Source organism: Dermacentor silvarum, chromosome 10 (genome assembly GCF_013339745.2).
Source record: "Dermacentor silvarum isolate Dsil-2018 chromosome 10, BIME_Dsil_1.4, whole genome shotgun sequence".
Classification (NCBI taxonomy): domain Eukaryota; kingdom Metazoa; phylum Arthropoda; class Arachnida; order Ixodida; family Ixodidae; genus Dermacentor; species Dermacentor silvarum.
This window is the reverse complement of record NC_051163.1, coordinates 12,506,269-12,531,438: the sequence shown is the minus strand read 5'-3', so window position 1 is coordinate 12,531,438 and position 25,170 is coordinate 12,506,269. Positions and strand designations below refer to the sequence as shown.

Below are 25,170 nucleotides of genomic sequence, written 5' to 3'. Positions count from 1 at the left end.
GAAGCAGCAGCACGCCGGCAACGGCAGCAAGACCCCCAAGCGAAAGCTTGAGCAGCAGCCGTAATCGTCCAAGGAGCTTCGCTCCATCATCAGCATTCACTTCGTGGATCGGCTGCCAATTTTCATTACACGGCGCATCCTTAGCTATTTTATACTATTACAGTGTTATTGCCTCTACTATTGCATCAATACTGTAATTTGTTGCATTTTCTATTACAGCACTACATACACATTGGCCCTTTTTATTTCCCAGACTTCTACTTGCTTATGGTCTACAATGGCGTTGTGAAAGTATGTAAATGACTTCGGACCATCAGCTTTCATTACTTGATTGATTGATTGATTCTGTTTTGTTCATCGCTTACTAATGAGTGGCAACTTTCCCAAATATCGTAGACTGCAGCCATGTATGTAAAAAATAAAGAATCGAATAATACAAGAGAAAGTTTTCGTTTTTTTCTCTCCCGCGAAAGAAAGGTTTTTAATCCTGTGACATCTCGCAGATGAGGTATTTTGTCTTAGCAAGTTTTCAATGTTTTCTATTTTATTTGTTCTAAACGTTGTTTCACTACGTATTACTGCCTCCTCATTTCGGGTGGCTACGCATAGTACGTTTACGGCAGATCTTAAGAATAATGTCCATCGCAGACAGCGCATCTCCACGCACACCAGCAATACCTCAAAAAACAAAAAAACAAAAAAACAATGGGCGGCCTGTACCCGTATAGCATCAGCCTGAGCGAGCCTAAAGAAAACAGCCCGTATGCAGAGCACAAACGCTGAAAGCGTAAGCTGCGTCTCAAGCGACCGCTTGGCAAACAAAACAACGATCGATGCCACCGCTGGGATCCTAAAGATGCGTCTTCTGAGGCGCAGCGGAGTTCCCGACGGACTCGGTCACGTTGACGACCGCGGGCCCGAGCGCAGCGGTTGTCGTCGCGTCACTTATTGGGCAGAGAGGCTCACTTTCGCAGGTGGGCTCCACGTCGCGACTCTCCGAACTGGACTTGGGAAGCCAATTGGCAACCCTCGACCAGGCCCGGCGCGCCGCAGTAGCTATAGTGGGGCCCTGGAAGAGGGGCTCCACCCACAGTAACCAAGCACGATCTTTATTTCAATAAAGTTGTTTATCTCTCTCCAAACACCTGTCTCTAGGCACGTCCTCATGTCCACACCGTGCGTTGTGAAGTTCTCGCCGCACGAGTAACGGGCCACGCTCTGGTAAGTCGAGGTGCCGTTGACTAGGTACACGTCACCATCTTCCTGCGAGAGAAAATAACATTTTTGTCGTTTGCAAGGACACCTAGTATATAGCAAGATAACGTTTGACAATAAACAATCGCAGTAAATCTGACTCGCACAAACGCGTTCGGCTTTTTCTGATTTGGTCTTTATTTCGATGATTTACTTGGCATTTTCCCAATTTTGTCTTTATATATATATATGAAGTGAGGTTATGCCGGGATCCGGTAGTTGAACAGGAACTTGGAGGTTGAGGACGCACGTACGAAAGAAAAAACACGATACTTTATGTCCAAAGTTTCGGCCGGGGAAATATCGAGGAAACTTGTCCAGGGAGTGCGGTCGTCAGGAATTCAGGGAATCCCTGACGAAGGCCGGATCCCGGCCGTGACGTTGGAAATAACGTATCGTTTTTTTTTCGTACGTGCGTCCTCAACCTCCAAGTTCCTATATATATATATATATATATATATATATATATATATATATATATATATATTCTAAAGGAGAGACACAGACACCACCCGTTCCTCGGCCGGCTGTTCTATATTCTCCCCTCGTCCTCCTCGTCTTCTTCCCCAGCGCCCGCCTTGCGAGCGCCCGAGGCCAATTTCACTTCGTCTTCACACTCGGCCAGGCTGCAAGTATAAGGCGCTTTTGTAACCACGCACTTTAATATCGAGGAAACTTGTCCAGGGAGTGCGGTCGTCGTTGGTAAGCCATCCATTGCGTAACCAGCTGCAAGTTCTGGTGGGCGGCACTGACTAATGCGCGAGGGTCGCAGGTTTTGTCGACGATTATCCCGTCGCCGATGGGCACGTATCGAAGGATATTCTGTCCAATGCACAGCAGCTCTGCTCAGCTGTTGCGTGCGTCTTTGCACTGTTGGTGGTGTAAGGGTAGTGCGCTTTGAAGCCGATGGTTGCTTGCGCATCTGCTTCCTTGCGTGTCCCTTGCGGTATCTTGCGATGGTACCTTGCGATGGTCTCTTGCGTGTGGTGTGCGTCTTTCGTGTTTTTCGCGTACGGGTAGTTCTTCGATGAGGTTGACGTCAGCCGTGTTACGCGCCTTCGGTCCCTTCAGCGAGGCCTCACTCAGCGCGGAGCCAACAGCCACGCATTCGGCCAATGACTGCGTTGAAATTCGAGCACCTGGCGTGTCCGGACGGTTCTGCTTGCTGCAATCCGTGGACATATCGGGTTTCTGCAGGGCTAGCTGCTCGAGCACAACAGCAGCCGGTGCCTCCATGTGTTCCGGCATTGATGAATTCGGGAGCCGCTTCACCGACTGCTGTGGACGCAAAGTGGTCACGGTCTCTAAGGAGTGATGGTGTAGTGCCGGACGCTGCCGCAGAGACCGAGACCCGCGGTGGAAAAATTGACTCGCATCTGCGGTCTACCACAGAGCAGGCTGGGAACCCGCCTACTAAAGCCTTGCCGGGTGAAGCTGCAGCTGCGAGATGGTGCTGCTTCCGAGCGTCGCGGGGTTGTCGTCGCAGCAGCGCAGTTGACGTGGTCTGCCTTATGTTTATGGGCTGTGGTGGAGCCGATGATACCGGTTTGGGATCTACCGCTCGGTGGTGACTCGAAGCGGGAGCGGTAGTCGCCGTGCGCTTCCCGTCGGTTCCATCGTCTGCGATGGGGCCGACGACGACACTCGGGCAGCCGGCTTCTGCGGCGGGGCAGCCTGCGGGCCTCCCTGGCGAGGCGTTACTGGGTACGACTGGTAAGTCAAAGCGGGGTATCTCACGAGCTCCGGTCGCTGAGCAGTGCTGTACGCGCTCGTCGCACGCACAAGTGAGCGGGGCGAAAGCAGCGATCAGAGCTGCACTCCATTTAGGCCAGGACCGCTGTTTCATACCCTCGTAGTTCTCCCATGCCCTGGCGGCACCTCGAAGTCGCCCCGCGGCAACCAGCCATGTCGTGTTGTCGGGCCAGGCATGGCGTGCCCCGAGCGCGTTGGTCGCTTGCACCCACAGAATAGGGTCACTCGGAAATCCGTGGAACTCCGGTAGTTCCGAGGCAGCAGGTGATGAAGAGGCTGCTGGAGGTAAACCGGAAGTGGCTGAAACTAAGTAGTCCAGCTGCTGTGACAGCAGCGAGATGGCTCGCATGACGTCGGAAAAGCTGCCGGCTGAGCCGTGCGTTGAGCCAAGGGCGGAATCCGCGCACCCTGAGGCGGCGGAAGCGGCCGCAGTACTCGGGCCAGCCAGAACAGTGGCCAAGGGAGCGTGCACGGCATACGTTGAGCCAAGGCTGGTGGCGGTCGCGGTACTCACTGTAGCCGAAAGCATGGCCAGGGGAGCGTGAACGGCATCCCTTGCTGGCTTAGTTGTCGATGGTGTCGTGGGGCAGACATCCAGGGCATGGGAAGCGTGGACGGCATTCCCTAGCCGCAGGAGGCACCCAGGACGGCGCGAATTCATGTCCAAGGCAGCGTGAACGGCATGCCTTGGCAGCTCGGAGATCAAGGTATTAGTCCTAGGTACGGCAGCCATGCCAAGGGAAGCGTTGACGGCGTTCCCTCGCCAGACGGACCCTGGACGGCGAGATGCCGGAGGACGAAAGGCCTCCACAGCACGGAGCTGAAGGCCTTAAGACTGGGCGTTCGTCGACTGCGCCATTATAAAGGAGAGACACAGAGACACCACCCGTTCCTGGGCCGGCCATTCTATATTCTCCCCTCGTCCTCCTCGTCTTCTTCCCCAGCGCCCGAGGCCAAATTCACTTCGTCTTCACAATATATGTATATATTATTGGCAAAGTGCTTTGAGCGGCCAGTCGCGCGGCAATTCTGCGTATATTCGCGGGCTTCTTTCACGTTCGGAAAAACACATTTATGTACCACGTATTGAGAAACAGCAAGCTGTATCGGTAGTTTTTCATGGCGCTCTACACTTTTCTCATTGACACTTTGATAATTAGGACTGTACTTCTCGAGCTAGATAAGTAATTACAAATACGTAATTAAATCTCAGTACCGAAAAAATTACTGGCGGCTACACCACTGTACTGGAAACAATACGCACTACGTTTGCTTCGCGTAATGCCGTTCCTCTTTTTTTTTTTTTTTTGAATTGTGCTGCGTGATAGCTGGGACACCCTGTATACTATCTCACGGTGCGCCTGGTGCATATGAACGTGGGGCTGGCACCTGCTTTTTTTTTTATTATGCATTCGTATCAGGCGCGCGGTGCAGAATACCGGATGTACGTAATGGATCACGCAAGCTGTCTTCGGTGAATGGAGTGGCCTGAGAAAAAAAAAAGAAAGTTAGTCGAGGCTCGAGACCCATCCAGTAGGAAAAAAAAGCCGAGGTGGGGATTGGAGAAAACATCGCGGGTTACGTGAAGGAAATTTCGAGTCAGCGGTCACTGCAAAAAAAAAGAATATATATATATATATATATATAAAAGCTGAAGCGAAGCAACCAAGAAAAGATTACGAATTTGATGGGAAAGAAACAGAGAAAAAAAGTGGGAGAAATAGCGAAATAGTTTGCGGTGTTGCGCACTTCTCGCGGACTGGAATATAGAAAAGCAGGCTAGGCAAGCAAGATTTGGAGGGCATAAAGGCATGGTATACAGCACAAGGACGCAAATAACGCATACGCGGATGACCAGCCAGGGCTACGGCGCGAGATCGCAGCGTAATATCTCCGGCCGCGTCAGTCTTTCGAGAGGCTGGGTGAAGGGATTCGAAAGGGCGAAGGAGCCGGCGAGCGAAGAGCGCTTTCCCACACAAGTGCCGCATTGATGGGCGACTCCTTGGGGGACGGGAACGACGTGCAGCGGTAGTATTGGCGAAAGATGAAACGCTTCAGAGAGAGCTCTGCAACTCTGACTTTCAATAAACAAACGGCGTTCCTTAAGTCACCATAGTAAGCGGCGGCCGGTAGGTGGTCTCGTGAATTAAAGTTTCATGGCAAGGTTGGTACACACGTTGTAGGTGTAAGACGACTGTAATATATAAATGATTGGTTGTAAGGATAGGAGGAGGAGATCAGGAAGTGGAGGTAAAAACACCCAGTGACGCGCGACAAAAGGCAGCAAAAGCAATTGAGCCTGCCGCAAAATTGTCCAGGAAGAAATGGCCACATATATCAATACACTCCGTGCTCCACAGGCGAAGCAATAGTGTGACTCTATTTTCTACACGAGCTTTAAAAAAGTGGCTTGAGGCGATGTGCGGTAGCGAGGGCAAGGTATCATCTACGGTTATGTGACTACACGGATGATTGCTTGGAACTAAAATGAATTGATTCGAATCGAATTGAACCTGACAGCAAGAAAAGCTGTGTTAATAGTGGGCGTGTCTGCTTATATGTACCGTCAACCAAAAAAGTGTACGGACCACGGGATCTCAGAAAATGTCCGATTTCCAGGCAGCCTACAATATTAGTCAGTAAAACCAAACATCACAAAGTAGTTCAAATATACTCGTAGAAGCTCTAAATGCGAATACCATAGACTGCGTTCCGGAGCTGCTCGGAAATTGGACGTTTTCTGAGATCCCGTTGTCCATAAACGTTTTTTTATTGACTGTATGTGCTTGTTTCTTTCAGTGCGACAATTATATTTTATTTCTGAGGTTTCCTGCTGTCGTTATTCTGACAGCGGTCTTCTGACTTGCGCCTTGTTCTTCTTTCTACAAACAACCAAGTTAAAGGCGTACTGAAAAGATATTTGTGACTCTATTTTCTTGTTTGACGAAAGTCTTAGACCTCTAAGCCAGAGAAGAAATACTGACAAGCCTCTGAGCATCCTATGTAATTCACTATAATAGCTTTCCTACAACCAATTTCTTTCCAAGAAGTAACTGTGCCGTGACGTCACGTTGACCTGCTATTGTTTACACAAGCCTGATAAGCAACTTTTATCCTGACAAATGATCTACACGTGCTTCAGCCAGACCCGTGAGAACGGTTTTACACGGACTGATCGGTCAGTAAAACTATTGAATAGTTTTACGCACCACCCACCTCAGAAGTCCCTCATTGGTTTTGCTGCGATGCCACTCCTGATCATGATGAATCTAGCGTTTTATGGCACAAGGACCATGTATGGCCAAAGAGCGCCAGTATGCCACTCCTCGTTCTCAAACAAGCATAACGTGCTGCGCACGTGCTCGAATTTTCAGTAAATGGTGAGTTAGTTCTACTTAAATGGTAATTAGAGCGTCAAAAGTGCCTACAACAAAACGCCTGTTGAAATAAGCTTACCGTTTTAACGATACCCTACAACAGCTGCCAGAAACAACCAGTGACGAAATACGCAATGTTCCTTAAAGACAGCCTCTCGCACATATTTCGAGGGTCTCGAATTTGGCCGCCTTGATGCGATGAGGAAGTATACGATTGGTCAGTTACCTGCCTCTACGTACTACGCAATGCCCGTGGTTAAAAGGGATGTTCCACATCTGGCGCCACGGCTTTGAATGACGCTTGCTAAGACCTCTAAGGGTGTTAGCCAGCGCACAAGTAGCTGTACCTGAAAAGCTTGGTCATAGAAAGTAGGAAGACTTCAAGAACGTTGGCAACTAAATACTGGGTAACTGAAATTGTAAATGAACAACCAGGAGTCATCAAAAAGGAAAGGGAGCAATACAGAGACAGTGAACTGTATGCAAAGAATGAAAAAAAAACAAGACCATGGAGATTTACAAGAATGGCAAGAAAGAAATTAGAAGGGAACATCTGTACAATAACACAAATTGCAGTGCCTTGCTATTGAGGCTGGAGCTGGTTGCCTAAGGACAAATACATACTGGAGCAAATATTCGCAACAAGATAAGGCATGTGTCTGCTGCAACAAAAATCCGGGGAGTGTGAAGGTATTCACCCTAGTGACACACGTAGGTAACATACACCTTCCAGAAACGCTTAGATTGAAAGTGGACGAAAGCATCAACTGGTCAGCAGTCGAGATAAGCAAGAGACGTTTAGAGTATTGATGAAAAAGAAAGCAGGGAAACGATTTATACAACCCAATAGATTACAGGCATATGTAGCCGTACAAGCTGGTGGAGATGTTTTGAGGAAGAGAAAGAAGATTTCGCAGATGTGAACAAAAATGCAAGAATGAAAAGCATGGATAGCATACCTGATAACCTCAAGCAGTCTACGTGATTATTTGTCATCGCCCCGTTTAAAAGGAAATGCCAGTAAATCATAATCATCATCATAACCATGATGATAATAATACACATCATCATCAGAATTGTTTTGCATGCATACAGAAAATCCTAGAAAGTTGACGGGGGGACCCCCTCGGTAGTAGCTCATAGAAGCCGAGAGACAGAAAAAAGGATGTAAGGAATGCAGGGATGTTAACCAGTTAAGACTCCTGTTGGCTACCCTACGCTGCAGGAAGGGAGAAGGGGAAGAGAAAGAAGGCAGAGAGAGAGAGGGCTATAGAGACATGCACGAACAGTACTACAGAGTCAAAGGCGCCCGTACAAACCAGACGTTCTTAGAAAGCACGATATCATCTCTTGTAATGTAGGAGGTAGTGAGCCGCAATGTGACAGACGTGGGTTTCCCTCCTACCTGAGGCAGGATGTCCTTTCGTCCATTTCTCTTTCCCGTGCTATTTCTTCACTTCCATTATTTATCACCGTTAATTTCATGTGTTATTTCTCTGGCTTCATTTTCTGTTTGCTTCATACTGGTTGTAAGCATAAAAAATCGTGTTCCCCGGTTCTTCTTATTCTACAACCTATTAAACTATTATCGCGTGCGGACCACAGGAACATGTGCTCACATTTGCAGGTGGGCTCGTCTCCGCTCCACGTCCCTCCGAGCTGGCAGTAGTGGCTGTCGTTGCGGATGAGCTCGTGCCCGCTGTCGCACTTGTAATGCGCCCCCTCATCGTACCGGTGTCACTGCACGTCCAGGCTGGAGCTCGGCACCGGAGACAGCGCCGTGCAGTAGCTCTCTGACGTCAAGGTCAGCGATAATAAAAAAGTCGCAGTTTCGCTCGAAAGGCGAAGCATCAATTGCGATAGCAAATTAGTAGAGGGCTATACCTAGTAAGGATAGTAGTTTTATCGGCTGTATAAACTTGGACACATTCGTTTATAACTGAATTAGCAAGCATGGTGTCAGCGAGGGCCCAGGACGCGGCCCGAGCTCAGGGCATTCTGGAATGAGGACGCCTCTCCAAAGCCGGATTTACATAATAAAGTTGTTTCTTATCTCTCAGCGAGTCCAAGCAAACATAAATAGATCACACTCCCGATGACCGCAGACAACTGCTGTCAAAACGCTGGCGTGAGCAAGCGCGCCATCAGCGAGCGAAGGTTTGTGCGGTCTATCGCTTCAACGGAAAATGAGAGGCGAAAGTACAGCGCATAAAAAGGTAGGAGCTGTGTGCAGATCGCTTTCAAGATACGGTGCGCGCGACCGCTCGCAGCCCGACAAAGTACAAGTGCGCAGTTGCCGGCACAGTAGAAGCCGTACCTCCTCGCTTCCACGCTGCCTTCCCACTTTGCTCCTTTCGCGCGGGAGTTTGAATTGCCAGATCCCCTTGCGCCGGGTCGCTAAATGCGCACTTGGTTCTGGAGCACAACGGCGCCCCCCTCCCTCCCTCGCTTCCATCCCCCCACGGCCTTTCGCGCGACGGAGACGTCGCGTTTGCTCTCCGCCGTGCGTTCGCTCTCGGTGAAAGCGCGCGTCCCTCGCGCGCTGTAGGTGCGTCCCTCGCACATACAGCATATGCCGCGCGGCGACGATTTTATCGCCCTTGGACTTTACACGGAACCTCACGGTGATGTCGACGGCAGAAATCAGCTTGGAGTGTCTATATAGTTACTATCGCAATAAAATGTACGCAGAGAGTCCTCTGGGAGTTGTCTAAGTATACGCAAGCATTATGCCACTTGCTCATCTCCACGCAGCCCGGTGTCACTATCAATGTTATGAAACTTTATCTGACCAGTAGAAACGACAGCGCTGCGGCGACACGAACTGCAGCCGACGGCGGCGCAAGGTGCATTGATGACGCAAGCAAACTACTGCAGGTGCCGACGCCAGGTGCGCTGGTGACATTCCGATTATTATAAGCCGATATCACTCTTCACGACATTCTCCATCAGCGTCGAACCAATCAATACTAACCGTGATAAACCGTACTGGGGCGGTGGCAGCATCTGGTGCGATCGCGCGTGCGTATTTTGACAGCGATCGGCGATGGCGACAGAGAGCGCCGAGTGCTGACAGCTTCGTGATTTTTGTGTTCGCGCCGCTAAGTTCGCGTTGAAGAAAAACGCGCGGGCCCATATCTTGAAAGAGATCTGTGATGGGGGCACACTGCGGCGAGTGCTGTCAGCTTCCTGTGCGCGGTGTTATCGCTGATTAGTTAACATTAAAGCGAGAGGCAGTACGAAGGTGAATTTGCTCCCTGCTGAGGGCACTATTTAGAAATAGGTCGTCTTACTGGACGGACGGCCAGAGGGACGGGCGGACGGACGACCGACGGTTTTTCTTATTGGCTAAGCATAGAAATGCTTAGGGATTTAAAACAAGGCATGGAAAGACAGAAAGAGCCTCACTGTTTGCGCATTTTAATCCGCTTTACTTAAGGACGTTATATCTATTTTACCTGGCGCATCTGTTGCATACTGGAATAAAGGGGTCACAAAAATTTTGATTATACAGCTCGTGAATTGTCAAACGGTGCAGCAAGAAGGAAGCAAGGCAGCACAAGCACTGTGTTGCCGCGTTGGAATACACAACTAATAGGCTGATTGTACTACATAAAGCGCCGTTTCCCGAGTTCTACAAATAATCAAAATATTATAGAGATAGGCCACAATACCATACCGAATGCCATAAATCAATCTATCAGAATTCCATGCCAGAAAGCACAGACATAACAGACAACGAAAAAAAGAAAGGGCGATTTTCCTAAGCAAGACACGTTATCCACTGAGTACAGCTGGGTTCGTAGCAACGTTACACAAACCATTGGTTCGTAGCGTGAGCGGCACACACTCGCAGGTTGATGGCATCCCTGCACGTATTTCAGAGTCAACAGAACGCACTGTGCTCACACAACATAGCTGGTTCGCGTTCATAGGGTGGTTATCAACATTGGAGTCATTCTCGGCGTTTCTCAGGCAAAAGCCGTTCACCGAATGAATGCCAAATACCGCACCGAAGCAAAGTCAAAGGCTCCACCTATTCGTGCACTATTCTGGATATTCGTTGTGCAACAACACCAGCAAAAACAAAAATCTTGATGCAATTTTGATGCTTTGGTTGAGTTATTCTCCGATTACGTATTTTTGCTTTCTTGGTTTGTATTCCCCTTCACTGAAAGCCCCTTCGGGAGGACCATGATATCGTCTAAATAAATAAGTAAACAAATGATTGAATAAACAAATGAATAGCGCACAGCTTTAAATCACGAATGAAACATAAAGAAGGCAAGGCGACATACGGATGTGTCGTGAGTCCTCGTTTACGTATATATGCGTCCTGTCCGTAAATTAAGGCTGTATGCTACAGCAATCCATAGTGAAGCTGCAAATTGATCACCATTAGCACGTACGTCAGCTGTGCCGACCGCAAGAGGTCATTTTATGCGAAAAGCGTGCAACGAAGCCCTTCGTCGTGGAACATTATCAGCGCTGGCATACGGCTAAATTCAATATATGAATTAGGGTTTTCTGCCGGCTCACGTTTCTCAGTGCGCAACAGTCTCAAAACGGACAACAAAAAATGTCAGAAGACTGGGTCCATTATAAGATTGCTTTCACTTTTGCGGGACGCTTTGAGGACCAAAATTTTCAAAATTGGAGCATTTGAACCCCCTACGAGAAACGTGAGCCCCATGAAAATTCGTCTTTAAAAGACGCTGCCCACTTCTGTATTCGCCAAACGTTCGCGTTACCGATGAGCATAGACCGGAGATTCGAAGACGAAACGTGGCACGGAAGCGTAGCTCATGTTTCTACATAGGCTCTTTCACGTGCCCTTTTGCTCATACTTCATCCTTTATATATCTTGAAACGATTTCCTACTGGTGACATTTTGTCAAAACAACGAGTCATGGGAGTCTATTTGTGTTACTGCTAAAGAGTACACATTTACTTTCCCAGTGGTAAAACCTATCGGTCCAATTAAAATCAGGTTCTTCTACGATGACTCGATCGTACCCAGAAGTTAATTGGCACTCCCCTAATGAGTTGTGTAATAATTGTCGAGAAGGTTTATTTGTCTGCGAAAGGAAGTACAGTGTCGCCTTTAAAACTAGCCTTTTTGACTAATAAGGAAATTTCCAAGGAATTGCCTAATAGAGAGTCTTAGCCTTTAAATCAACGTATTACTACAGTTTGCGACATATTAGAACGCTTGAGAAGTCCGTGGAAGCCGCAACACTAACAGCGCCATTGTTTGCAACGCTAACAGTGCCTGCTGTCGCAAAACCTCGCCGAGCTATGACGTCTCTACGTTGTCTAGCAAGCACCTCGCGGAGCGGCGTGTGCCTCGCCCCTCTCCGTGCCATCCACATGTTGCATTGACATGGGCCGTTAAGGAGAGGGAGGGAAAGCATGCGCGCGGCGCGCGCAATGCTCGGAAGAGAGAAAGAGAAAATGATAGCGAGATAGAGAGAGAAAGAAATTGTAGCAACACCAACGAGGCAACGCGCAGAGCTGCTGCAGACGCCACCCGCGTTGCCTAGCCGCGCATGCGCCGAAGCAGTAGCGATGACGTCACCTCGCGTTGCCTAGTAACCGCCGGCGCAGGCGCGCGCTCGCTTCGCCCGACACAGACACGGCTCCTGCCTGCCTGCCGGCGTTTGTGTCATGCCAGGAACGCTGTCGCTTGTAGGCGCCGACGCGTCCAGCGCTAGTCACGCGAAATGTCGCGAAAGAGAAGGTACCTCCGAAAATGATCGCTCTCGAATACCTTCCCTACATGCGTAGTTAAGTTAAACCAAGTTAAGACCTAGCAGCAACCAAGTTAATACCTAGCAGTAACAGCCAGTAAGACTTGAGGATTAACACTTTCGCTGTGCCTAAGCTTTGCACGACCGAGTGCAAACTTGCCTGTATTTTTTAAAATGTGGTACAGCTAAAAATGCACCCTAAATGAAGAGCAGTAAACAATTCTTGTTGATGATGATGATGCAGGAATACCAGATCCATGGCGAAGTAATTTAATAGACTATAGTGGCAAGTAATAAGCTGCATATCAGCGGCGCTCAACACGGCATGCCAGCGCTTTCCCAAATTTCTTCTTTATCATCGGATGTCTGACACACAACTCGCACAAGAATGATAATAATAGTAACACAATATTGAGAGTAGCAGTGGGAGTATATTTGATCTCCCAAATTACCAGCTACGCCATTCCTTCAATGGCATCGTGGTGCTTAAGACCATTGATTATCAATGTTGTGAATGACCGATATCTACTGTACAGAAAAAAATATGCTTATGTGGGACTTGTATCGTCCCCGTGATTTAACATTAAAAGAAATTACGAACGATTCGGTGGCGTTGGCTTCTCTGATAAGCAGAAAGATATGTAGGCAGACGCCGGTGAACGTTGACATTTTTGCGGACAAATAAACGCCAAGAAAACAACAGTTACATTTTGCCGAAGGGTGTAACGACATTCGAAATAATAATTTATGTCAATTCTGTATGCAGAGAAAAGCTAGACAGAAAAGAATCCAGGTGAGCTTCATGGAATGCAAATTGGCAGTTGACTAAAAATCAGCCCTTGCTTGAGAATCAAGCAAGGCATTATACCTCTATAGTACAGCGACACACTTTCGTACTCAGATAAGCTTTAGGCCAACCAACAGACAGCGTGAGACCCAATTATTAGACAACTCACAGTAAGCAGAAGAAATATTGATCATCATCATCATCATCATCATGAGCCTATATTTATGTCCACTGCAGGAAGGACTCTCCCTGCGATCTCCAAATACCCCTGTCTTGCGCTAGCCGATTCCAACTTGCGCCTGCAAATTTCCTAACTTCATCATCCCACCTAGTTCTCTGCCGTCCTCGACAGCGCTTCCCTTATCTTGGTATCCATTCTGTAACTCTAATGATCCACCGGTTATCCATCCTACGCATTACGTGGCTTGGCCAGCTCCATTTTTTTCTCTTAATGACCTATTATAACGTCGGCTATCCCAGTTTGTTCTCTGATCCACACCGCTCTCCTCCTGTCTCTTAACGTTAGGCCTAACATGTTTCTTCCATCGGTTCTTGTGCTTAACTTGTTCTCGAACTTCCTTGTTAACCTCCAAGATTCTGCCCCTTATGTTAGCACTGGTAGAATGCAATGATTGTACACTTTTCTTTTCAACGACAGTGGTAAGCTCCCAGTGAGTATTCGGCAATGCCTGCCGTTTGCACTCCAACCAAATTTTATCCTTCTGTACGGAATCTGTACGTAAGAAGGAATCTTATGGCATGTTAAGTAGTCGGAAATACACAATTAAGGAATACACGCACTTCTGTGAAAGGAAAGTTTATTGTTTATACCCCTGTGAAATGATTTCTTCTAAACGCATTCGCTTGATGAGCGGTATTCGAACGGTCAACAATAAATTATTTCTATAGTATGAGAAAAATAGAAAAAACAGCTGTGAAACTTCCAAAAATTTTAGTAAGTCACTTTCCCGTTGTGCTATAGTTATTTCTTCTGCCTGCACAAAATTCCAGAAGCTTATAGTTTTCCATTATGTTCTCATGAAAGACAGTACACAAAAATGAGGAACGCCTTCTATCAAGGTGGGTGTAATAATAATATAAATAATAATAATAATAACAATAATATTAATAATAAACATGCCAACACGAAAAAATGTGGCGAGACAGAAAACATTTAAATGGGCCCCTACTCACACACACACACAATAAAAAACATGTGCTTTTTACCCAATTTATCGCACAGATTCCACATTCATCTTCAAGTCGAACCTCCCTTTAGAGCTGCACTCTCAGCATTTGCTTTACGTAGAGCATTAAGTTCCCAACTTGAATGCAGTACGCCGCTATCGCGTTCGTCAAGCCATCCTCGAGGGCGAAAAAATTCAGCTCCCGATCAAAAGAGAGCCGCCTCGCGGTACCTCCTTTGAATTCATAAGGTTCGATGGTGCACTTACGCTGTCTTTTTCGCTTTCTCATTGGGCTGACTTCACGATGCAATGCACCCCCATTTCACTTCCTCGAATAAAATTCCGTCCCTGCTTACGCTTATCGATGCGAGATGCACCCGAAATCGAGATGTGAAATACCAAGAAGAAGCATACTCAAGGAAGTATTGATTTTAATTAAGTGGGAAGAAGAGCGGCTTTTCTGTACACATTATCTATCGCTAGCCAACCGGGAATAGGTTCGTTCTTTGAGTTGTGGTAGATGGTCCGTAGCGTGGTCATTTGTGTATGTTTGAGCTTCGGTTTTCGGAGTAAATAGCTCTGTAATTCCGCGGAAATCCATGCTAGTCTCACGCGCAGGTCGATATAGAACAGCCCGATTTCCACAACTTTTTTACTTTGGCAATTTCTCAATATGATCTACAAAGATCTTAAATTTTATTACAGTCGACAATCTAATGCTTGACCTTTACAGACTACTGCATAAAAACAAATTCGACAGAAACCATCGATGATGGCTGTCGGTGTAAACGAAAGGTCAAATCCTTCTAGTAAGCTATTCGCGTTTTAAAAGCGTGATGCGCTTGAAGGCCTAATTTGTTGCAGTTAGTATTTACGGATATTTTGTTGTTTCATTTCACAATTCCGTAAACAATAGAGCCGCTAACCAACACACCTGCAGTGGAAGTAGAGGTGGCTATACATATGAGACAATTAGTCGTATGCGTACGAGGTAATAAGCGTGTAATATCGCCATTTTTCGGGCATTCATGAAGTTATTAGGCTATCAAAGTCTTACAAGACTAAATCTAGAATATTACAGCGTGGTCTGGCACCCTTATTAACGTAAACTTAGCAACAACCTCGAGTGGCACGAAACCGTGAGGTTGCATTAATCTTTTCAGACCACTAATATCATACAAGTGTCACTCAAATAAAATCGAAAGCTGACCTTCCCAGGTCACTAGATAGGCGTTATAAAACATTCAGGTTTTCCCTTTATCACAAAGTGTACCAAAGCCTCTTACCAGACATACCTTTTATCAAACCAGCATACCGTCTTTCAAGCCGTATGAGCCATCATAAAGCTGATTAATCACCACATGCATGGACAACAGCGCATATTCATTCCCTCTTAAGCAACCATAGAATTTAATTATCGTCCAGTCAGCGTCATTGTTCATGCTGATCGTGCGCACTTTTAGTCTGCCATAGAATAATTTCTGCCACAGAATAATTTCTGCGCCTTTTTACTAACGAGGTTCTCTATACCTATGGATATTTACCGCTCCTTTACTACAAGTTCAATTCATTGTTTGCCGACTTGTAGATTTCATACCTTGTCTTTTTTTATGTACAAGCTTTGTATTTGAGCATTTGTGTTTTCTTTTTATTTCTCTTGCTGTTTTTGTAACTGATTTCCTTGATTTCTGCGTTACGTAGGTTACTGCGTGTTGCCCCTAATTTGTGTACGCGCCCACAGTTGATGTAAAAACTGTCCAACGGGGGTATTTTAGGCATTGCAAATAAATAATCTCGCGTGACAGCACGTGCGTCTCAAAGCGCTAAAATAGTTGGTGTTCGGCCCCGCCACTTAGTTACGGGATAGCAGGCACCTTTTGCGTCGGCGCCTTTGTATCAGCGGTGAAAGTCTATCCATGCGCCACCGACCTCCGACCAGCGCCCACGAAAACGGGCAAACGAGCCAAAGAAAGCTATTCGCTTGAAAAACGTGCGGCGTTGCAAAAGTCTGAGATAGCGGACGGGTAGAAATGGTGAACAATATTTCCAATTCTATGGGTCCTGTTTACTCTCCCTCACTTTCTTTGAGCGCGAATCTGTGTATGACTAGGATCCCGGGATTTCTTCGTCTCCGTCGACAGTCAATTCAACCAAACACAACGGAAGGCACGCGCCACGTGCGCCGCTGGGTTCCTTGCCTGCACCTCCAGATGGCGCTTGCCTCCGCGCATCCACGGCAGCGGCGGCGCCGGCCCCGCGGGAAAAAAAGAAAAAAAATTGCAAGAAAGCTTGCCTTCGCGCGCACAGTGTTCGCCGCAAGTGTTTACCGGTAAATAAATATTACGATTGTATATGCTGCAGTTGCCGGGAAGCGGCAACTGTAGCATACGAAGCAGGGAGTGACGTTAATACACTTTCATTTGTAAAAAAAAAAAAGAAGCTGCCCAACAACGGATTTTATTTGTGTTGTGATAGCGTTATGGAAAGGCCACGCATAGTTTGTACTCCCGAAGAGCAGCGTGAACACGATGAGCGGCGACGGGAACCGCAACGTCAGTATGCACAACGGCGTCGTGGCTCAGGCTAGGCAGCACCCAGTTCAAGCCTATACGTCACATTGGTTTATCGGATCAAGTGATACCGCAGCTTCGCTGACCAACCACCTTCACCGCGTGGATTGGATGCCCAAATTTTTAAATGCGTAAGCATTTCTGTGCCTACCTAACGAGGAAATCCGTCCGTCCGTCCATCACGTAAGATGATCGCTTTCAAGATAGGGCAGCAGCAGTGAGCGAACTGACCTTCGTCCTGCCTCTCGCTTCAACGCGGACTAAGGGGCGAGAACTCAGCGCACACGAAGTTATCAGCACTGGCGCACTCTATCTCCATCGCAGATCGCTTTCAAGATAGGGCCCACGCGGCCACGCCATATGCAGTCGACGCCGGAATAGGGTTGATCACGGTTCATAATGGTTCGACGCGGATGGATAAAGCTCTAAACAACGATAATGGGGTATAATGATCGGAACGTCATCAGCACACCTGGCGCCGCCACCTGTAGTAGTTTGCTTGCGTGATCAATTCACCATGCGCCGCTGTCCGCAGCAATTCATGTAACCGCAGCGTTGTTGTTTATACTGGTCGGATCAAGTTTCATAACTTCTTCTTTCTGTGGTTTTACGTGCCAAAACCAGTTGTGATTATGAGGCACGCCGTAGTGGAGGGCTCCGAATTAATTTTGACCACCTGGAGTTCTTTAACGCGCACTACAACGCAAGCACACGAACATTTTTGCATTTCGCTTCCATTGAAATGCGGCCGCCGCGGCCGGGATTCGATCCCGCGACCTCGTGCTCAGCAGCGCCACGCCTTAGCTAGCTGAGCCACCACGGCGGGTAACATTGATAACGACACAGGACTGCGTTGAGATGAGCAGGTGGCACAATGTTTACGCTTAATTAGAGAACTCCCAGAGGAGTTCCTGTGTTATTTTTTTGTAGCTTATTATGCTAGCATTGGCGTAACAGATGGTCTAGTTATCAGCTCTCAATTATATAGCCTTACGCGTTGCACATATAGAGATCATAAGTTTATGCAGTCGTCCGTGTAAACACGTTCGCGGTGTGTGTGTTACTTGAACAGCGATAACAGCAAATTCAGTAGTACAACTGCAGCCGAATTAGGACACATACTGGGTTTTTTTTTGTATCCAGTCGCGTGCTAACTATTGTGTCATCATAAGCACAAACAACTATAAATTTTCATTCAAGGTTCATGGTTCAAGGTTCGCAATTCTTTTTGTTAACATTCCGAATTAAGCAAAATCTATTGATGCTTATTGATTATCGCACTATAGTGTGTAATGTATAGGTATATCGTTACGTATGAATATACATTTAGCCATACGTGCCCATTTTCAGTGAACACAAGCTCCTTTAAAGACAAACGTTCTTAAATATTGTCTTTTTCTTTCTTATTTAGATATGTAGCACTCTTATTTCCGCGACTTTCTATAACGGCTACTCTTTGAAAGCCAGCAACCCGATAATGGCCGGCTGAGCTCTGATTCAACCAGCTATACGGTTGTAAATTATAACTTTGGTAATTACGACTGAATTCTGGTCTTTTCTCTAGACACAAGTGCGTCCTACGCAAATCATCAGCGCTTTTTTCTTTGTTATGTTCAGGTTTCCATCTCGTTTTCTCGCATTTTGTATTCTCGCTGCCGGGAACTGACCCACTGACGCAGGTTTGCCCAACCTGCGGGCGCAAATCGCTTGCAGTCACTGTCTCGTAACGCAATGTTTACTAACCAAACACATTGCAAATGGTTCTTGTAACCAGCCATGAAACAAATCTATCACCCTATATCAGCCATCGCAAGAACTTAATGAGCACATGGTGTTGTAGCTGCAATCCTAAGAATAAGCAAGAGGAAACTCGCCGTCGATACTTGCTTGGAGATAAACGTGAGAACGCTGCCGCCGACTCAGACTTGCACGACGGAGCACTACCGGTCCAAAGGCCAGATGTGGCGCACTTCCGGGAGCCACTTCCGACCAGCAGGTTTCCGGTGGGGCAATCGTAGACCACTTCCTGTCCCACCCGGTGGTCCCGACCCGTCGTGGTGGAGTTTTCTTCCCGGTCCGGGCTTCCGCAATTCGAAAGGTCTGCACGATCGGGCGTAAGCAGAAACATATTCCCAAAGAATCTGCGCTGCACTCATGACTGCATTGTCGCTTTGCGCGCGGCTAAATACAGAAAGTTGGGCGGTCATCATGTTCCGCTCAGCTGGGCAAAGCGTTTGCATCTATGAGCATGGAAACAAGTGGCTGAGTCATCGTCGTTACGACAAATATCGTTCATCGCAGAAGATTTGTTAGCATAATTGTCGGCGCGAGAAGGGCACAACACAAGGAAACACAAGGAAAAGTTGTGTCCTTGCACCAAGACCTTCTTGTAAATATGAAAGCACCAAAAATTAAGCTGGACGTTATAAATCCCGTAGGACAGTCATAAGAACCACTGAAGACCATCAAATAACACTAACAGCTCTCTAAAAATGCACAAGTGGCTCCAAGAAACAAAATTTACTTGACAAATAAACTTATAAAATCAGTGTACGCAGGCGCAGTAGCTGCTCGGATATTATTCTCATGAAATACGCTCAAAGCATGGCTAATTAGCTCATTAGCACCGCCCAGGCTAGTACGCCCGGCTTAAGCTGTTCTTACACACACGGCAAAACGTGCTTGCTAGAAAACCGCAACTATTTGTCACAGTAGTAAGCGCCGTGTCTTTCTTTATTCCTGTGCACATATTGATCATACCGATAAGAAAAAGCTTCCACGCTCTGCTTCACTTATAACCCCGAACCATTGGGAACCCTGATGAGAACAACATAATGTTCTGGCAGATCCAAGGCAGTTAGTCCACATCACAAGTTACGTCATTCTATCGTTGACAACACAGTTTTGCTGGCTGTTGTAATTGTTGGGCTGGTCCTCAGCCCACAGGAACTCTCGCGCAGGACCACCTGTAAAGACGCATGTAATATAAAGTGGAGGAACACGATGGAATCTGTTTTATCAGCCACAAAGCTTCTTGGAACTCGCTAACTAAAAATAAATAATTGGTAGATGCATCTTTCCTGGAAATCAGTTATAAATATATAAATCAACATTAAACCCAATTATAAGTAAAGTTGAGGTGATATAATGGGCAGAATGTGCCGAGATCATTGTTTTTACCGAGCAAATCAAAAGTTATCGTTTTTGTGCATGATAAAAAAAAGGCATTCACGGAACAGGATTCTCATAAAAATGGTACTTTCTACCATTGCCCGCTCACATCGCATGCCCTGTTTATGTTCTGTGACAAAGAAAAAGGTCGCAGTTTCGCCCGAAAGGCGAAGCATCAATTGTGATAGCAAATTAGTAGAGAGCTATACGGAATAAGGATAGTAGTTTTATCGGCTGTATAAACTTGGAACCATTCGCTTACTAACTGAATTAACAAGCATGGTGTCAGCGCGCACAAGCAAACATGAATAGATCCCACTCGACGACCGCAGACAACCGCTGTAAAAACGCTGGGGTGAGCAAGCGCAGCAGCAGCAGCGAGCGAAGGTTCGTGCTGTCTATCGCTTTAACGGAAATTCAGCGGCGAAAGCACAGCGCATACAAAGCTATGAACCTTCTGCAGATCGCTTTCAAGATACGGTGCGGGCGACCGGCCGCAGCCGCGCAAAGTACAAGCCGCACCCCCTCCCTCCCGCGTTGCCTTCCCGCTTTCCTCATTTAGCGTGCGAGACTGACTCGCCAGTTCCCCTTGCGCCGTTGGTGCCGCAGCACGACGTCGCCCCCCCCCCTCCCGCAGCCTTTCGCGCGACAGTGGCGTTCGCTCTCCGCCGCGCGTTCGCTCTCCGTGTAAGGGCACGTCCCTCGCACGATTTCACTCGCACGTATACAGCATACGGTGCGCGGCGACGATTTTATCGCCCTTGGGCTTTATACCGAACCTCACGGCGACGGCGACGGCAGAAATCCGTTTGGAGTCTTCATATAGTTGCTACCGCAATAAAAAGTAGCGGCCGTAGTGCTTTTATTGTCGTTTCTTGTTTAACACCGGTGTAAAGCACGCGCGGCTAAGCATACTGTTCTCCTTATGATGGTTCTCTTGCGAGAAATAGAAACTCAACCGCTTCTCAGCGCTTGCTTCTGCCGTGCCTGTTTCTTTCCTCGTGACTTAGTTTTTAGAGCTGTTGTTACCGTTTCGTAAAGACACCTAATTGAGGGGAAGAAAGAAGGACACGAAGTTGCTCACCGCTGAACCTGAACCAGCCTCTCTTTCCTTGCGCAATGCCGGTGCGTCGCTGCGCGCCCATCCAGACCAAATTGGTCTTCGGTTTCTGCCGACATCTCTCTAGCTCAGCCGAGATGAAAGGAAGCGTAAGGTCGTCCACGCTGTGTACCATCAGGCCGGCGCGTGCCTGGAAGCAAGCTAAGAGGGACACATGGTTTTAATGTCACATGACGAGGACACCGGCAAGAAGTATGATTCTGAGTAATACTCAACTGTGGGTGGACGAAGGAAACCGCAACCTGGCGTGTTTCGCGAGTTGACTTCCGACAGGACATGGCATTCTAGACGTGACAAAGAGAGTGCATGTACTTTGTTTTGATCTTTATCTCACTCCCTCACACTCTCACCTGCAGTAACATATACCAAGCCTGCTGCTAGGCTAACCTCTTCAGATGCCATTAGGCATTCACGCTGTCTCGCTGGTTCATAAATTCCCAAAGCGCATCCTCACACAGACTCGTCAAATTCGGTTTAGATTCCAAGAGTCTAAGTGGACCGTATGTTTTTTCTAACACATTGCGTAAAAAATGTACGCCTATATTCGAACATTTTCAAAAATGTTCTCGCATTTCTGCAGTTCTCTTTGAGTTTTCTTCTCTTCTATTCTTGGGCCTCGATATGTTCTGTGCTTTCTAGCACTTCCTCGCAGTACACAAGGCATCTGTTGTAGTCAGGTATTGAAAACGACGTGAATTGCCAAGGGCGACCGGTGTCATCGGTCGCCCTTGGCCCTAAAAGCATAGGGGTGGGAGGGCAGGCCGTCAGCAGCAGACACGCTGAGGCGCACATCTTTTCGCACTCACAGCCAAAGTGCAGGCTGGTGTACTTTTCAAGGAACCGTGGAATTCTTCATAAATCGTTTATTGCTGCGTCCGTGACAGCTCGTTCAATTCTCTGAGTCTTCTTGTTTTAACTCCTCTTCTCTTTTCCCCAGCACAGAGCAGCAGACTAGAGCGCACTAGCTCAGGTCGACCTCTCCGCCTTTCCTATCAATAAAATCTATCTATATATCCTGCTTTCTACTGCCGAGTTCACTTTTGCCAGAAGTCCAACACACATTTTATACTGAGGTGAGATTGAAATGGCGCTGAATCCCGGGACTATATGCGTTTTCTCTTCATGGTTATCGATTGTCCCTTTAATATTTCGCACCTTTTCATGCTCTCCACAGCTTTCTGTGTGCGCAATAAAAGAGCCTTTAGCTAAAGGCTAACTGCGTGCTCTTCTGGTTAGACAGCTTAGTTCCAGTCCAGTGTTTGTTGCCCTTCTTTACTTGAGCCTATCCCCCGTTCTTTTTTCTCGCTTATTTTTGCACAGTGTTTCTGAATGAAATTCCGAGATGCTCCATATTCATAATAAAAAAAACGAAAGCGTGAAAGAATAATTAGACAAACGATTATGTGTACTGTTGGCTCTCAACACACGCATGTGTACGACGTTTTATGTGACGATACTCTTACCCAACGCACATCATGGGACACTGTCACTCATTTCAAGCAAATGAATAACTCAACATTGTTGCCGAATAATAGCTTTTCTGTTGTGAAGAAGCAACCAACAACGAAAGTGTGTCACGCAGGGATAATTCAGAAAAAAATGTGAGCGCAAAAAAAAGTAACGTGAAGATTTTGAACATCGGCTACCTTAATTAACTCACGTTCCGCCCAGTGGTCAATCATTTGGAAGGAAGGAAGGAAAACATTTATTAGGTCCTGCAAGTTGTGAGTTGCTTCACAAATCATTTGGAAGGCGAGTTCTGAGAATTTGCGCACACAAGTGCGCACCAGCCTTACTAGATACTGGTGCGCACAACATTTGCAAGGGCATTTAAGCTTGATTTAGACAGCCGTCAAATACCGCATCATGTCACCTTCACGGCACCGGCGTCTCTCATGATACCGCGTACGTTCGCCGGTTTCTTTGCACAAACTAAGAGCATCTTTAATTAAGAGCATCGCTCCATATCACCGGCGTGCTATTTTTTAAGAGAAACCGGCGAGGAAACGCTTTCTCTTGATAGACGCCGGTGCCGTGACGGTGACGGGACGGGGCGTTTCACGGCTGTGGGGAAACAGTGAACAGTGTTGCAGCAGCCTTCACGCCGCGGCAAACAAAACCACGTACTCGCATGCTCCGTTACGTAGAGAATTTTCTTTCAGAGCACACCATTCTCATGCTTCAGCCAGATGGAGCACCTTCCGACGCATTTGTGATTCTGCGTGAAACTCCGCAAGGTACAATACTTTCACCTACGATTTTTATACTTCGCTATGCGAGAATTACCGCGTGAGCTCGACAAAACTTCCTACCTTAATCGCGCCATTTATGTGGACGACATTTTTCTCTGGTGCACTACACGTATACCACCGGTGAACAGAAGTCTACCTTGGAACATGTCCTCGGTACTATAAATACAATCCACGATGCTCCCTAGAGAAATCCGAATACGTTGTTGCGCCGACCTCCCATCACAGAAACGCCGAAAAAAAAAAACCGTGGCCCTCAATAAGCTATAAATAGGTACCAAACCAATCCCACGCAAGCGCTCAATCCGTTTCCTAGGATTCCATTAGCAACAGGACGGTAGTGGCACGTCTGCTACAGGCACATATGCCGACATGCCAGCTACGGCTACAACACATGTCACATAACTATATACGCAAATGAAACACTCGCTTCGTTCTCTTAAGAGTTAATGTTTATCTAAAGCCACAGCACGGGGAATGGGAGGAATTGGGAAGACAACTGAGAAGGAGAAGGCATTGATCAGAGAAGAAACATTACTAAGAGTGCGAAAGTCTATTTAAATAACAGAAATGTTGCACGGCTAAGTCAAATTTTACCTTAGCTCGCACGCTATCGCAAATCACTGTGTGTTGTGTGGCACCGCACCGCCACTGAGGACAGAGCAGCCCGCATGCGTGTCCCGACTGCTCTTAGCCCTCTAATGCCCAAGGTGTTATACTAAATGCTACGTTAGTAGGGTTGATATAGCTGGACTAGTTGGTACGTGTGCATTGATACAAGCTACGCGATTAGACGGGATACAAGGTAAGAAATGTATGCAAGGTGTTCCCTATTTTACTTTGTCTGCCGTCGTGTCGCGCAGTTTGTACAAAGTGATCCTACGCTGAGTTTCACAGCTGAAAAATCTGATTCACGCACAGACATTTTAACGCATAGCCCATAGATGTGTTTTTGATAATCTGAAGAGAGTTCTCAGTTGTAGATAGTTCAGTAAACTAACTACTAGCAATAAATTACTATGCTAATAAAGTTTGAGTTCAAGTATCATTTGCTTCTTTTATGCTATAAGTGCACTCTCCACGGCCAGAAATGAAAGTCAAAAGGTTGTGGTAATTTTCCTTCTTGAATTGCGCGTGTACATTAGAGCGTTAAAGTCAAAGAGAGTCGCGGCACAAAAGCAGCGTTTCAGTGATGCCGAAAGGTAGCCCGTAACCGCTGTAGCAGCTCAAGACTTCCTCTACAATAGTGATAACAGGCACGATAGTTCACTTTGACGGCATCGTGAAGCAGCGCGAAAGGAACGCGGAGTACAAGACTGAAAACCCGCACCACAATACGTGCGCGGGTCCTGCTGCACTTGTTCTGTACTATTGGTCTCGTCGCGTTGGTCCTGCTGTACTCGCATTGTACTATTGGCCCTGTCCCGCTGACGCAGTCATACTTGTAATAGCCCCTTTCACGTGGCATTATCCACGAAAAGTTCGTCTCATGGTCTGGCCAGTAACATAGCCTGATTTAACATGTCTACGAAGGGTCGCGCCTGCTGAGTGACTAAGGGCGATAATTTTGGGTCAGCGTAGATCGCATACCCTCCTCTAGATTGGCTGTGCGTGGTGCTCACCCAGTGAGGTGAAGTCGCGCGCAGTTGGTTGGAGCGGCGGAGCACAGCAGCTGAGCGCAGATGCGTGCACCGTACAAGCAGCTTCGAAGTGTACAATTGTGCAAACGCGTGCCTAAAATAATTCAGTATAAAAAAATGGAAGTAATACTAAAGCGCATAATGCGAAGATTCAGGAGCGGGGTTCACCACTTTGAACTCAAGTGGTACGTGCGCACTAACGTTTAATATAAATAAATAAATAAATAAATAAATAAATAAATAAATAAATAAATAAATAAATAAATAAATAAATAAATAAATAAATAAATAAATAAATAAATAAATAAAAATT

The 25,170-nt window shown here is 46.9% G+C and overlaps 1 long non-coding RNA gene across 1 annotated transcript; it reads right to left on the bottom strand.

Annotated features, from left to right (window-relative positions):
* Window positions 1-1,127: 1,127 nt before the first annotated feature.
* LOC125940647 (uncharacterized) lies at window positions 1,128-18,710 on the bottom strand. The gene is made up of 3 exons (XR_007463843.1): window positions 18,597-18,710; window positions 8,003-8,172; window positions 1,128-1,263 (listed from the first exon to the last, which is right to left on the bottom strand). It is a non-coding gene; the product is annotated as an uncharacterized LOC125940647 (long non-coding RNA).
* Between the last annotated feature and the right edge of the window lie 6,460 nt (window positions 18,711-25,170).